The sequence below is a fragment of the Falco peregrinus genome, chromosome 2, assembly GCF_023634155.1.
Source record: "Falco peregrinus isolate bFalPer1 chromosome 2, bFalPer1.pri, whole genome shotgun sequence".
NCBI classification, from domain to species: domain Eukaryota; kingdom Metazoa; phylum Chordata; class Aves; order Falconiformes; family Falconidae; genus Falco; species Falco peregrinus.
Window position 1 is genome coordinate 12,789,991 of NC_073722.1, and position 16,675 is coordinate 12,806,665.

Here is a 16,675-nt window from a genome sequence, read left to right on the forward strand (position 1 = left end):
TAAATATTTATGACTAGGATTAAAAGATGTAAGGGATGGACAAGTGCCTTGACACAGCTTCTGAAGTTAGTTTTGCTCAACTTGCTTATCCCTAATGAGGACAAAGATGATGCCTATGCTAAGGAAGAATGAACGGAGTGATTTGCTTGAGAAGTTTCCAAAAGCCTTGGTACCTTTTCCTAAAATAACCTAAAATGATATTAAAAAATCCCTTTCCTCCTAAGAAGAAACATAACAGAAGTGCATATTTCAGCATGCTTCCTCCCTAAGGATTTCTCAATCTGGAAAAAAATGGATGTTTTTTTTCCAATTGCCTTCAAAAGGTTAGCATCTGACACTCAAATACTGCTGATGAGAACCATCAATTCCTTCAAGGATTTGACACTGCATCCAATTTGTAATGCAAGTGACTGTAAAAGGAGGTGACTGCAGCCATCATTTTGTTAGATTTAGTCACAACATCCCCAGAAGAGGCAGGAGGGCATGCTGGGAATTGTTTGATGAGCCTGCTGGGAGGATAATTACATGGCCAGCAGTTGATTCACTTCATCTTTTGTAGCACTTTCTCAGTAGGTTTTATGTGGTTTGAGCACTTGGCTTTTTGAATTAAAGATTCTTTACTGCCATTGTCTCTTTAGGTAATTCCTGGATTATGCAGTCTCAGATGTGCATTCCAGGGCTGCCTCTGTATTACATGAAGTATCAGAAATTTAAAAAACTTCCTTCAATATTCCCATTCTTACTTGAGGTGAAATTTTCTGCACCATAGCTAGTATTGAATTACAAAGAGTTGCCTATTCTGATTGCAATGCTTACATAGACCTTAGGCCTATTTGTGTTTTAATCCTGCTTCTTCGAGCAGGATGAATGTCAAAATGGGCAACTTCGATACTTTTTTTTTTTGTTAAAATTGCACATATAAACTTGCTTTTTTTTTTTTTTTAATGAAACAAGTTACAGTTTAAAGTTTTCAAAAGCAACTTAGGTACCAGGGAACCAAAGATCTGTTAGAATTTTAATTTGAGTCAGCAACTTTTGAAAAAGTGAGTGGGTACAAACCCCTGCAAGACAGTATGTGAAAGTACTACAAAAATATTAATTCTGAGTTGACAGGAAAATCGAAAGCTATGAAAGGAATCACATTAAAAACTAGAAGCTGTGCTTATTCAGCTGACTACAAGGGGTCCATGATAGCTGTGGGGGTGCCTTTTATAAGGCAGGTAGGCAATTAAAAAACCAGTGGTAACAGCAAACCTGATCTGGCAAACCATCCTGTCAAGAGCAGCCTGACAGGTCCTCTCTAGACCAGTTCTCTCCTCAGCTGCTGCTCCTGATAAAATAGACCAGCCTGAGTATACCTTAAGCCAGCCCTAGCCTCTGGGTTTTGCTGGTGGGTGTAGCATGTGTGCTTTTCAGCTCTCCAGTGTGAATGCATGTACACAGCCGTGTACCTCTTGCTTTAAATACATTGAGATGAATACAAAGGAAAAAGAAGAAAAGGAAGTAAAGGAGGTATAAATTACCATATCAGAGCCTTTTGCTGCTGGATATATGGATAAAAATATATTGCTTGTGATTCCAGTGAAATGAGAACCTGCTGTTAGAGAGTTTACTACAATCTATCTTGTTCATGCACTTGGGGACTTCAGAAGACCGACTTTACTGGAATGGAGCTGGAAAAAACTGGATCATTTGCCATAGCTTAAAACCCACCCCAAACGTTTCCTTGCTGTGGAAAGATTATTAGCATTGTCACAAAAAAGGTTTTATAGAAACAAAAATCATATCTTTAAATTAGCAAAACTCCCTTTGATGTGAATCCCGCACAAAGCACAAAAAATGTAAAAGGGCCTGTGGGATACTATTTTCTTCTGTGTTTCCTCTTCCCAATTCCTCTTTTTGCTAACGGGTCACTTGGGATGTGCCTTCTTTCCAGTAGCTGAACTAGGGCATCTGAGAAGGACAGCAGGGATACAAAGATTTCCTAAAAGATATGCTGGTGCTGTAACCAGTTTCTCCAAGGGGAAATATTTCTGTTTCCCTTTCCCATCTTTTCTGTTTTTGCACTACATCTACTTCACCTCACAGTTACTTGCACAGCAGAAGAATAACTTGACCTGCCCCGGCAATCTGCTCCTGATAGAAGTTAGTATCGGAGAAAAATCCAAATAAATTACCTTATGGGCAATGAAGAAATTACAGGTATATACAGTGAAAGTTTCTTTTCTTTGTTCCATTCATTAGAAATTTGGCTTAACTCTGAAGCGTAAGTATTTATATCCCTTTTAAGTGTTTGGTAAATTAAGGTAATAAGTTTTTTTTGAATACTGAATATCTGTCAGAGGTCAATTATGTGCTTTGTGTTCCTCATAAAATTATTTTCTCTTACATTTTTAACTCCTGATCTTTTAAGCTGCCTTTTATTTCCCATTAAAAAGCCACTCTAGCTAAGGACTATGTTATTTAAAGCTAAATTTAATTATCATTTTATCTAACTCCTTTTATATTGAAGCAAGGCTCATTGATCTTCAATTTACGGTGATTTTAATTTAAAAAAAAAAAAACCACCCAAAGAACAACAAAAAGAACCTCTACAATCCTTTTGTAAATAATAGCTAGCTGTAGCAGGATTGAAAGTAAATGTCTTTTTGTTGTTGTTGGGGTTTTGTTTCTTTTTTTAAGGGAGCGAGGTTAGCGAGTTGTACATTTCATCCTTACGTCTCCTCAGGATTCTGTTAGCACTGTCCTGTTTACCAGGTTCTTTTAGTTTCTTGTGCTGAGATACCACTAGCTAACTTTACCTCAGCTCTATTGCCTAAGAGGCATCTTCAGTTTCAATGTAACACCTTTTAATATGCTTTGGGACACATGTTTAGAAAGCGCGGAACTATTTGTATACAAAAATGTGCCTTCAAGTCAATGTTGCATTACTGGCTGTTGGATTTTGCACTTCATTTCTAAGCATAGTGATGAGTTATGCCCACTCCTCTTATATACAGTTCAGTACTTAAAAGTAACAATTGATAAAATTTGTCCTGACAGAATGAACGCATCAGATATAAACTGGCTTAATACTTTGTCAGCTGTGTCAGCAGTTTCCCAAAATTGTACAAGTTCCATGAGAGAAGAACTGTCTTAGCGATACTGCTTCACTCAAACTTTTCCCCCCTTTTACAGTTTCTTAATGTTATTAATGCACTTTGGATTTTTAGGGTACTTAGATATTGCTCAGAAATGCCACTGTTAATCTTCAAGCTTCAAAATTAAATTTAGTTTTGAGAAATGGTGAAAATTTGGGTTCATATGGTGCTTTTCTTGAGTCTCCTCTAGATTCAGTAATGCATTTTTCTAATTTCTATAGCTATGAAAATCAGAAATGGAGAGAAAACATGCTGGGTCTTCACTGAGAGCAGTATGTTTTGAAGATCCAGCTTGGATATTTCAACCAGTGAGTCCTGAAGTTTAGCAGCAGCTCAGACAGATCAATGGCATGGTATGTTCTCTTTGCATCACCCATAGATATTTAAATGTCTATGCTTTCTTATTTAAAAGGTTCTTGCAGTCCATCCTGACTCAGTATTTCACAAATGCCTCTATAGTTAGCAGCATTTTCTGTTTTCTTTTACATTTTAATGATTTAGAAACCCCAATTCCACAATACTCAGTGGCACAATGACTGGGGGGAAAGCAGCATTTGGGACAGCACTAGCCTCATTAAAATTCTTCAAAATTCCACTCTTCTGCTTTTTGGTGTCCCACTGTTCACTGAAAAGTAGGCATTGGCTCAAATTTTAAGGAATCATTTGTATCTGGGAGATGTTGTATTTGTTGTTTGTCATCTTCCCATGTTGTTTTTGGAAGGTCAAGAGTAATAAAAGAATTTTCTAAATTCCCTGGTGGTGCAAAAATGATGTTTGCGCCAAGAACATTGGAATAACAACTGTGTCCCACGCCAGTAGCACTTTGGAAGTCAATTGGGATTTATTGTTTAAGCAATAAAGTTGTATGCTAGCTGGAATAATGCAATTGCAAGAAAATTTCTACGGGATCAACCACTGAAATGCCCTAACCCATCTTGTGTTTCAAGCTGCTTTTTTGGTTTTCTGAACAGTATTACAGCAATGACCACAAAATATTCTGACTGACCTTATGCTTTGGCTTGTTACTTAGAAAAATGACAAAAGCCGTGCAGTTCTGCAGTAAAACATGCGCAGAAGTCTTAAGGATTATTAGAGGTTGAAATCTTAAGCTTATTTAAGGTTTATTTTAAGCAAAATGAAAACTTTTCTAAAAAGACCCCCAGCCTCTGATTAAGGAAGTCTGAGCAGATGGTACCATATTTCATTGAGGCAGAACTTTCACAGCTCTGTCTTTGCTTGTTTTCTTGCCTATTCTCAGATCTACATTGACGTAGAGGTGTACATAGTCTTTCTCAAGATACTTCCAAGAAGTCTGAGAACACGAGCAGGAGGGCATTTGTCCTGGTGTGCAGTAACGGAGAAAGAAATTGGTAACAAAGCCTAGCTGCAAAAGTTAACTTCCCCAAGAGAAAACACCTCATTTATCACTGTGGTCTAACAGCGGTATCGCCGTAGGTGAAAGCTAGACCCTGTCAGCATGTAAATTTTCAGCTGCTTGGTGCTCAGCGAAGCCAACAGGACAGAAAGGCAAAGAAAAAGTGGTGTAACTGGTGATGATGGATTTTACTGTTCCTAACTGGAATGAGATCTTCTTGAATGAGCAGGGGTCAAGCGCAGAGCAGCTCACCTGCTCCGCATAGCGCGCTGATACCAGACCTGATTCCACTGCCTGATGCCACAGCTGCCCCCAAAGGTCTACGGGGCCGTGCTGGGTAAGCAGGGCTGAACAGACCAGAGACTCAGCCTGGAGCACTGGCTCCGCAGCATTTAGGCTCCCAGTGCCGGGGAGGTGACCCTTTGCTGGTGGGTGCGTTCCTGTCAGTGATACTGGAAGTAGAGCCCAGACAGGATGCAGGCAGCTTTGCTTTGTGCAGACTGCCTCTGGGCTATGTGGGGAGCTACCAGCTCTGTGTGGTAGGATCTGTGTGGTACCCCCGTGCTCCCCAAGACAATGCTTATAGGCATCAGAAGGCAAAGCTGGCATTTAGAAGTAAGAATTTCCTCAGGGATTTTCAGGGACATACCTCCATATGTTCTCCAGAAGGGAAAGATGTCAGTATCTGAGCAGCAAACAATTCTTTTTTAACTGAGGGTGGAGAATCGCAAGCAGGGCAGTGTTCCCATCAGTGCTGGCTGAGGTAACACCCTCAGGATCAGGGACACCCTTGTTTAATCCTCCCTTCTCTGCTACAGAGGGACCCGAGCCCACTCTGTTATCCCTGGCAGGCAAGTTTCTGCACTGAAAAACAAGAAAAAGAAAACAGGGTCAGAGTGAGAAATCAAGAAAGGGAAAATCACCTTTTTGCCTAGGGATGGGGAGATACTAAACTTAGACTGTTTTTACTAATATAAAACTAACTGCAAAAACAGAGCAGCGAAAAAGAACCAAAGGCCCCCAGAGATCAGCCTCTATGAGGCTGAGGAATGATATTCCCCTTGTTTTTCTTTCTGATCAAAGCCAGCTGGCCAATTTTATGAGGGTGGTGTGACTAAGTGTGTGCTGTTGGTTCCCACGGTGTGTTTCTCACATTTCGGTCCATAGGGCACCCATATTCATATGCATTCAAATGCATATAAAAAAAAAACCCTAAAAATGAAAGACAGAAAAATTGCTGTAGGAAAGTGCCAATTATCCACAGGCAGTGACTGGATACCACTAAATCGAACTCATGTCATAGTGTAACTAGGCTACGTTTCACTTTGACAGGCAGCCTTTTTAATTTTCACTTTGGGTTCTTGCTCCCCCCCCCCCCCCCCCCCCCCCCCCTTTTTTTTTTTAATATTGCAGATTTTTTTACTGGTAACTAAGAAAAAACTTATAATAGAAGCATTATTCCTCTTCATTTCAGTATGTTATCTCCTGACTCTCTCTGAAGCCTCCCAAGAACTCTTTACATGGTGGGTTCCACCAGAAAGCTCTGGTTTAGATTCTTACATGATTAAACACTACGTGGTATAAAGAAAGCAACACAACTTCACTAAAAAGTATTAGTAATGAAATTCCATTATGGAAATGAATTCACATAGGCAGAAAAATCCTATTTTATTGCCATCTAACAAGGATTTGCACAGGCAAAATTTTGTCTTCATTCAACGATATGAAAGATCACATTTTCTTTCTTGCAAACACAGTTTTGAAAACAATGCTGTAGAAGTCACTGCCTCATCCAGGATAAAGCAACACACTATGTCCAGGGGATGAAACACCATCCATGTAGCAAAAAGAAATGTGTTTAGTCAAAGGTCAAATCAAAAGGAATGGGGCAGAAAAATTTCCCACTTGCCAGCAGGAAGTAAGTTTAATTATTCCATGCCACTGCTCATCTCATCGGAGGTAATGAGCTCCATGACACTTCAGTGGCAGGCAAGTGGAGATTCTTTCTACCAAACAGAAAATTCATACAGGATAAAAAAGAAATTGATGCAGGGAAAAAGCAACAGTCCAATATCTCCATATTTAATGACAAAAATATCTACTATTTCCTTTGAGAAGTTACAAATGCAGATCGAGTTATTTCAGACTAAATATATTAGCAAATTTATTCTCAAATCATAAACTTGCCAAAAATCCCGCATCAGAAACTCAACTGCAAACCCACATTCTCTAGGTTGATGTAAGTTGGGATGTGACTGGATGTGCGCTTGATGCAGTGAGCACGGGACCATGCCCAAGCTGTGCCATTCAGCTATAGCCTAGCTCCGTAACTGTCGTGTGTGAATAACCACCACACAGAAGATGTGAAAAAGGTGGTTTCAGGTGAAGTGAAGTGTGAAATAAGCTTTACAAAAAGCAATGTCTGCTTCAGGAAGCACAGGCTTACACACATATAAGTGTCTGTTTATACAGATGTTTATCCCGGTGAGTTGCAGTTTTGGAATCACAATGTCAAAATTGGGAGCCTGGGCTCTCAGCAGGGAAAAAGGGCTCCTCTGAAAGGCAATTCAGGAGAGGCGTCTAACCTGGGTGGCTTAGCCTTCCTCTTTACAAAAGGCCCTCTCTCTGTTAATTAATAAAGCGTGCTTTACCCACAAAGGAGTGAAAATACCTTCTTACACGCTCCTTTACTGAATCTCAGTATTCATTATTGCCAAGTCACCGCGTACCAATTACTGCCTAGACCGATACCTTACAAATTTATGTATATATGTACACACACACACTACTTATATATCTATGACAGACCTTGAAATAAAGAGATGCAGCAAGAGAATTCTGTACTGCAGGTTGCAGCTGAAAACACAATCTTCAAATGGCTTCTCTATTCTTCAGTTCTGCCATTCTTCTCAATAGGACTTCCTAAATGCTCAGGACTGTAATACCTTCTTGCCGCCTTATTAAATAGTAACATGCCCAGGTACCACTTAACAGAGAATACTGTTTCCATGACTTTGATTCCTGATAGCACCTACCTTTTTGAGGAGATTTGCCTACATAATTTAAAAATATGACCTCCAAGAAGTATTTAGAAAGGAACAAAAGAAACAGTGCTTTCAAGTGGAAGAGGTTCTTTTGAAATGGAAACCAACCTGGAATAGGTTGGCTCACAGAAAATACAGGCAGTGGTAAAAAGCCCTACACTCAGACAATTGGAAGAATTTGTAGTGTAAATAGAGATTTAAAACCCTTTAGACCTCCTACAGGATTAGGCCCCTTAAAGTAGATAAGAAATCCAGATACATTTTTTTTTTCTGATGGGGAAAAAAAATATCAGGTACTGGGATGCAATATAAAAGCACTGGAAACCAGTTTTAAGGGGTCAGTGCTCTTTTTTTCCCACCTTCTGAAAATAGAATGGCATAGAAGAACACATTCTAAATTTCTTCCCTCAAATTAATTTCCACGTCTGCGATATATGAGGTGAGTCAAGATAACATTGTGATTGTGAGGCAAACAAACATCCTGTTTCCATAATGGAAAATTCTAATAGCTTGAGACTTTTTAATTAGAGCATTGAATCTCTGCTGCATCACTAAGTTCCTTCTACCAGTGGATAGCTGATTTAGTGGCTGTCCAGGCCTTTCCTGCATTTATTAAATCAAAGGTAAAGGAAATTCCAGGATTATTACTGAAATTTGATCTATTTAAGGAAAGCAATAGTGATTCCCCCCCCTAGCCCCCTTTTATAGGGTAAGTTTTATAGGTAATGAAACTGCAGTATGATTTTGGACACATTTATGTACCATTGCTGTTGGCTGCTGCCATTGCATGCACTGCAGCTGCAGTAGTGGGACAGGAGATGCAGCTGCTCTGTCAACAGAAGCACTGCAGTAGTGACAACAAACGGGACATCTCTCACCCAGGGCACGGAATGGGAATATCAATGGCTGCTATGCACTTAAGGAAATGTTATGCTCAGATGTTTCTTATTCAGTCCCAACCAACCCCAAATCTATCTAACAAAGATAAAAAAATTCTATCATTATTTACTTACTTGATCAGTTACCCCATTGCCAGTTAACCAGCCAGAAACCACAAAATGCTGGTCTGTCTCCCCAACATTTGCTCAATCAGCATTGCAGACTATGAGGCAGCGTGACTTTTTTTCTCCCATATCTGCATGAGGACCCTGAAGCACATTCTCATGAAGCAAAGCAAATCCTTCAGCATCCTCTAAAGCCAGGCTTTAAATTGCTGAAATGACTGTTTTCTAATGGAACTATTTCTCAGAAGCTGGGAAAAATGTAGAGACAGCAAGATCCTGTTTTATTTCCTCTAGATTTTTCTTCCAAGAAAGCTCATATGAAGACAGCAACTTGTTATGGACTGAAGCAGGTTTTCACATAAGGATGGCGATTTGGATTATCTTCATCACAGATTTGACTATAGATACTTTATTATTTTTTATGAAGCACAAGAATTCAAGAGAAACAGATCTGACAACAAGAAGCAGCAAAGCAAAAATGGCTTGAATTCATGCTTACAGAAGAGTAGGCTTTGTATGTGTGTGTTTGCTTTTCTATATTGCCTTCTGACAGCAGAAAAATGCATTACTGGCAATGCATTACACTGTGCAGGAAAGCTGAAGAGATGCCTATATCCTAGGGCTAAAAAAATTCCAGTCATGTTCACAGCACTCAAAACCCCCAACCCTAAACCCCCACAAACAAAACAAAAAACCCGAAGTCCCACACCCGAGGACAGCATGAAAGTTACAGCCTAGTAAGGCAGCCTTACTTTTGCTCTGTGAGCACACTGCTTGCTATGGAATCATCCCAGTTTTGTTTTTCTTTACTTGGAAATAAAGCAGCCCATTTTTATAACAGTGGATCTGGAGGTAAAACATAAGTCATTGTTCTGGTACTTCTCAGTTCCCACCTTCATCAGTCTGAACCTCTGGCCAGCTACAATTCAACTTGACAGAGATGGAAAAGTCTCTTGTATGTTATCTTTCAGCATGTTTCATGAGAGTAGGTAGTCGGGAAGAAAAGGGGAATGGTATTTGTGCACTAGCCAAGTGACAGCTTTCTTTAGACACTGGAAAAATTATACGCTAATTCCCCCTGGGGACAGTATGCTGTGGTATATGAAGACACAGACCCCAAGTCAGTGAAGAAGTGAGATTGTTTATTGCCTGTACAAGTGCTGATTATATACAATTGCTTATCTGCCCAAATTCTGCCTTGGAACTTGCCTACGCGCAGCAAAGCAGTTGCTCATCACGAGCTGTTCACTCGCTTGCAGTTTCACAGAAGATTTGGCCCCTTATCTGTACACTAACAGCTCCCCCAAGTCAGCCTTGTTTCTCTACAGGGTCAACTTCTACAGTATTCCATTAAAAAAATGTGCTCAAGGAACTCCATGTTATTACTAATGACGTTGATAATAAGAGCTGGTCACAGATCAAAGCTGTACTCTGCTGGGTTTTTTACACAGATAATCTCTGCTTTACACCTTTCATAAAACACAAGTCAACAGGCAGTGAGAACAAGAGACAGCAGAGATCAGTAAGGTAGGCAGCATCGTCGTATGTGGCTTGCTATCAGTGCTTCTTCAGGCATCATCACAAAAGAAAATTTTGAAGGGGGACAAAAATGTTTTATTCTCCTTTGTAGGTGGAAAAAGCACAATTATTTTGTGTAGTGAAGGAGAGCTGAAGAGACAGAACATTGATGCGTTCCCTTTTGTTTGAAACCTCACCAAGTCAGCCACCTCAAACAGGGAACACCTGAGCACCTACGGTTCTCCTACGTACTGTATTTCCAAACTTCAAAGCCGGTGACCTGAACTCCCTCGTGGTGACCCATTTACCTCACATTTATGGTGTTGCGCCTAATGGTACTGTTCCACTATTTCAAGCTCCGTCCCTCTCTCAGGAAAAAGAGAAGTGCTAGGAAGGTTTTGCATTAGGATAGGTAGTGCCCCACAGAATTAAACACTCCTCAGGCTCTTTCAGCCTTTCACTCAGAACGAGTTTCATGACTGTTTTAGTTCTGTTTTGCCCATACTCCTTTCTCATGTCCACACAGGGCACGGGCTTTCATCAGTGACAGGGCTGCATTCTGTCTGCACGCACTCATACAAGAGTGTGTTGGGCAGACGAGAAAGCAAAGCATCTCCCTAAATAAAGACATGAATGAAATGGAATGGCAAGAGGAGGGGTAACAAAACACAGCCCCAGCCAATCCAGACTGTGTATGTTTTGGGTACTTAGCAATAGTGTGTGCGCCTTCATCTGTCCTTTACGCTGTTTGAATGTTTTGTACGTTGAGAGGCTGTTCCCAAAACAGCTGGAGGCAGCACTTCAGGCATTTGCCTGAAAAAACCTGTCAAGGGAATACTATCAAAGAGGATGGACACTACCAAGAAAAAAGAAAGGGCAGGTGTGGGGTGCATAGATGATTAGAGGGAAACTGGCTGTACTGGAGAAAGAGACTGCATTTCAAGAAAGAAAAAATTCTGACTGCAGCAGGGATCAGGAAAACAAATACTTTCCTCAGTTTGATTTAAATTTACTGAATTCCCTACAAGTGGATGAAAAACTCATGCAGGGGAGTACATACAAGTAATCTGGAGTGATATTGGTTGGTTTCCCTGGATTTGAACCTCTCTTCTGCTAATTATTTAATAATTCATCTCTGTACTTCTCCTGAAATCTGTATGAGTGGGCAGCACCGTGCTCATGAAGATTTGACCTTTAGAGTCAGCACAGTGACAGGACAGCATCTTGGGAACCAGCAGCAGTGGAGGGAGCTGAGGTTCCTCATCCCCACCTCCTGCAAACAGAGCATCAGTACCAAGAAAGGGAGAAAGGCTGGAGCTTGCCACACAGCTGGACCCTACTGCCAGAGCACAGCAGGGACGGAGGCAGGTGGTGGCACCACCACATCCAGCACCAGGTGTGCTCCAGAACACCCTCTCAGGGGACAAACTGCTCTCCTTGTGGGCACAGCAAGTCATAGTACTCATTAGCAAGAGGCTCCCATGGCTAATTGCACCTGCTGGTATAATTTCTCCTCCCACTTTTTTGCTCTTATGATGACTGATGTTCACCATCAAATTTACATAAAAATTGAGTGTAGCAGGTAAGATAAAGATTGCCTCAAACACCTTAGTGCTTTTGCAAAAAAATAAACCTAGAAGTGAAATTTTACCTGTGTACTTAGGGAGTTATAAAACATTACCTTTGCAAACCAGAGTAACACTCTCTTTTCCATCAACAAGTAAGCCTGAATTAACAGAGGGCATAACTCCCTGATTACCCTGAAGAAATATAAGGGCAGACTACTGTCAAAACGTGTAGCTCTGTCTCTTTGGCAGCAGCCTGTGCTAGTGTCAGTGCAGAGTGACTGCAGAATCACAGTCTCAGCTTTATTCATCTTCCCCAGACTTGTATTGTCTCATGAAGACAAAAGAGAAACTTCAGACCATGAAGGCCATGCCCTTATGCGTTACTTCCACTTCCACAGCCCCATATATCAGTCCTATTGAATATTTTTGTGAATAGTGTCAGAATACTGTAATTTGTATCCTCAGCCTCAGGCCCTGTAACAAGAAGAGGAGCAAGGTTGTCTTGTACCTTCCCCACATTACTCCCTTTTCCCTTACAGTCACCAGGTTTCCACATCTATGCTTTTCATCAACAAAAACATCAGCACAACCTGGAGAATTTCCTTTCTGTCTGAAAATGAAAAGCAACACAAAATATACCTTTTTGTTCATTCCTGGCCAAAGCTGACTTCTTATCTTGTTAAGGAAGCCAAACAAAAGCCAAAGGCATCATACCTTTCTTCCCTAGGACAACTCGGGTGTTGACTGCTCTTAGCACTGATGTCCTCCAGGAGAAGCAACTGGCTCCAGGTGCTTCTGGTTCATCTGGCTAATTGTGTCCCTCTGGTGTGGCCCATCCTGTCACCTCCCTTGTGCTTTCAAACCAGAGGGGTTATTTCTTACATTGTATGTTACATATAATAAAGATGAAGCCAACGCAACTAAAATTTATGCTGAAGAGAGATTGTAAAAACTACACTTGGAAAATCTTGAGTAACATCTGCTGTACTGGAAAACACATCTTCTGTACAGTATGGAAAAATAGGGATTCTATAGTTGAGAGTTTAAGCAATTTCTTGTGGTTCCAGAGAGAACTTTTATCCCCAGCAAACCTGGGTATTCACTGTAGGAACATAAGAGATTCTGATTTTTATTTAATTTTTTAAAAGTGTCCCTTACCAAAATTACCATTGCAGCTCACAAGAAGCATTGGTCTTCGCTCATATTATGCCAAACCTTAAGATTCTTTAAATAAGCTTGGTATTATCAAGGCTTTAGCTTTACTCAGATCAAGCTCACTGACGTGAAAGGAAGTATTTCTACAAACAGCAGTGTGAGCTAGATCAGGGTTGATTAAGAAAGCTCAACAGTTGTGTAAGCTTTTGTGTTTAGTAGTGAAATAAACAAGAGGATAAAAATTGAGGAACGCAGATTGAGTAGTCTTAAAGTTTTAGGTTCCTGATCAAAAATCTTCTCACGGGATTTCAGCTTATATGGCCTAAGACAGAGCTATAGAGATATACTATGCAAGCTGGGAGGACTTTTATGCTGACATAACAGCTATATCGGGAATAATGAGTGAAACAAAAGTTGCAAAAGCTTGCAGATTCTAGCAGAGGAACTAATTTCAACAATAAGAGGAACCAAAACAAAGGGAACTCAAATAATTAGATTAACTTAATTGTAACCATTTCTGAATAATGACAGGCATGGAAATGTTCAGTAATTTTGTAAGAGGAGTAACCTGTGAATGGCAAAAAGCAGCATTCTCTTTAACATGCACAGCTGGCAAGAGGAGAGACAACCTGTTCGACACAAATTACATTCATTCTTCCTTCACAATGCCTTAAAAATCCAGCCCCTTTTTCTTTGGTAAAGCCCTGGTTCAGGTTTTTGTTGTCTCACATATCCACAACTGAAGCTTCCTCTTCCTGGTTTCATCAAGTCTACTTTATGTCCCTGCAAAACCATTTAACACATCGCAGTAAAAATCATCTTGCTGACTTACCATCTCTATTGTATTTTCATGTACTCTGCATCCCTCACCTACCTCTTCTCCTAACGCATCAGATAAGCTCTGTACCTTGCTATTACCCACTTGCCTCAAAGCACATGGCGGTCAGTACTTGCTTGCAGCTGCCCAAGAAGATAAGAGATGGCTCTCCAGCTGCTGGTGCTCTCCAACAGTGCTCCTTCCTCTTTTAGCACATTCCTTTTGTAAATGAAAAGCTTCCTGTAAAGAAAATTCACAAAGTCACTTCAGATCTCTGCTTAAGACTTACTGATGCCTTCCCATGCACATAATGCCTGACTCATTGTCCCTATACTGCGGTTACTCCTGTACTTATTCCAAACTCTCAAGCTCAGCTGGATGCTACCTTTGGCTTTGCACCTGTTCATTTTCTTATCATGTACTCAGATCACACGATCTGTGACGGGAGAGCTGGGCTTTGTTTACTATAGTATATGACTGCTTTAGAAACACCCCATTACAAGGTGAGAGGTTAAGCCTTTCGGAAATGTGTGCCCAAGAACTCAGCTTGTGTAAATCCTGGAACATACACACAATCATAGAATCATTTAGGTTGGAAAAGACTTTTGAGATCATCAGGTCTAACCGTTAACCCAGCACTGCCAAGTCCACCACTAAACCATGCCCCTAAGCATCGCATCTACATGTCTTTCAAATACCTCCAGGGATGGCAATTCCACCACCTCCCTGGGCAGCCTGTTCCAATGCTTGACCACCCTTTCAGTCTAAAAATTTTTCCTAATATTCAATCTAAACCTCCCCTGGCACAACTTGAGGCCGTTTCCTCTTGTCCTGTCGCTTGTCATGTGCCCCAGAGAGTACTGAGCCTGTATTTCATTTTGAAAACATCCCTGGCTTCTCCATTCAGCTGGGATAAAGTGGCATGCTTCCTGGCCAGCTGCCTTGGAGAGGTGGCAACGGGTCACCATGATAACCCTAGGTTAGAAAGAGCTCTGTGAGCAGTCACCTGCTGATACCTTTTTGGATCATTCCACAAGAAAGAAAGTCCCTAAAAGAACCAGTGACAAAAAGTGACAGTGCTGCATTACAATCCACTTCATTAGGCTGATAAGCCTAAGGTTTGGTTCCCTCCGACTGCCTTCAGTTATCAGCTGTGGAAGCACTGCTGAAATGCTGCAGGGTTCGTCACAGTGAGAATCTCCTCATTGCACCTTTTTATTCATGAAAAATCGTCATGGGGCAACCACTTGCAAAATAAATAGTTGTGTAGATGTACACAGAATAGAGTCTGTACACCCGGTTTTCTTCCCAGAGGTAAACTGCACTCACCAGTCTTGTCGTCGAGGAAGATGGCTGTGCTGTGGAGTGTGACAGCAGGGACAAAGAATGACTTTTGTGGGATATGGAGGACCAGACTTCTGGGTAGCCTCAGCTGCTCCCTTTGCAGACTTTTTAATCTTTTGGGGCATATATTAAGGGCTGTCTGTAGATACACAGGAAAATTTGTCACCAGGTGAAAGTTCTCATGTGACCAAGGCAATTTTTCTAATACAATTGAGGATTTTTAATTTAAGCATTCTCATCATTATTTGTGGAAGACTGAATGCAGCTGCACAGCAAATCACTACTCATACACTGACATCAGTAATTTTCAAAGAAACAGTGAGTTGGGAGGTGCTGTCATATTTCTTAGAAAGGGAATAACAAATACATGCAACTAAAGACAAAAATACTAGGAAGAGTGCATGAGTGCTGCTTTGGTGTCATGACAACACCAATTAGTCAGGGACTGACAGTAGACCATGCAACACTACAAAATCATAGAGGGAAAAACTAGGTAAATGGGAAGGTCTGTAGGTGTCTATCAGAAGTAGATTTTACACATTACTCAAATTCTGTGTGTGTGTGTGTGTGTCCATGCAGGCACATGTAAATCCATATCCTGTAAAGAAAGGAGGAGTTAAAGAGAGAAAAGAAAAAGGCAAAAAAAGGCAGGAGAAGGAGTGGAGCAAAGCAAATTTCAGAGGTAAGAAAAGAAAGGCCAACAAGAAATGACTTGGCCGTCAAGCAGCAAAGCTGCTTCTAAACAAGTAGTGACAAATTGCTCAATCTCCTTCCTTTCAGACTGAAAGGAACCGATGGCAGGGGGCACTGAGGAGTGGGAGACATGCCCTGTACAGATTTGGCAGAGGCCACAAGATCTCTCGTCCACAGCACTTGCACATCCAGGTCACTGCACAGTGACAAGCTGCTGACAGTCAACAAAAAGAAAACTATTTACTTTAGGGGTTAGCCCTAGAAAATGGGAATGACCATCCAGGACCCAACAGCCTACGACAAAAGCAACATCATTTCTCATTACTGGGCTCTTTCACAGAGTAATTAATCTTTTCAGAAAGCTTCTAGGCAGCAGACTCTTAGATTCATCACCCCTTGTCCCCTCTGAACAGTCTTTCACTGGGCAAGCAGCCCGAGTCATCTGAAAGAGCGTGGCCTCTCAGGAATCATGGGCTGCTCAAGGTGAGTGAAGGTGGCAGAAGCAAGTTCTTGCAGCACTGAATCCTGCCTGTCCTCAGAGGAGCCGCTTCTTTTATAACAGCCTCCTTTTCATTTCCCGAGGCTTGAATTACCATCGTGCATTTCTTGCTTATGAACATTTTAACAATGACATTATATTGCAATGTTAAAATTGGAATGTCATTTCGGGAAAACCTATAGTCACCCATGAAAGAAAAATATAAACTACAACAAATAAAGAAGTCAACATGAAAGACTTCTTGGAAACAACACTGAAGTCTCTGTAAATAACACAAACACAGATTTAATAGAAAATAGTCACAGAGATCATGGAAAGTAACTATGAGAAAGCCGATAAGGGAAAAAAATGTGAGGCTATATGCATAAATACAAAAGAAGAACAAGAACCTTATGATGTGACGTGCTCAGAAAATATGGATTCTAAACATACCTCTATAGTAGTGAATTGGGTAACATCTATATTAACCCATTCTGAGGAGTTTCCCTCTTTCCAAAAGATCTCCCCAATAGTTACTA

General features: G+C 40.8%; 1 long non-coding RNA gene across 1 annotated transcript in view; it reads right to left on the reverse strand.

Annotated features, from left to right (window-relative positions):
• Positions 1 to 726: 726 nt before the first annotated feature.
• LOC114013843 (uncharacterized) overlaps positions 727 to 16,675 on the reverse strand; it is a 76,255-nt gene continuing 60,306 nt past the window's right edge. Inside the window, exons 9-11 of the long non-coding RNA XR_008746045.1 lie at positions 12,364 to 13,861; positions 5,165 to 5,379; positions 727 to 1,953 (exon numbers count right to left, since the gene is read on the reverse strand). This is a non-coding gene — a long non-coding RNA (uncharacterized LOC114013843). The remainder of the gene's footprint in view (positions 1,954 to 5,164; positions 5,380 to 12,363; positions 13,862 to 16,675) is intronic.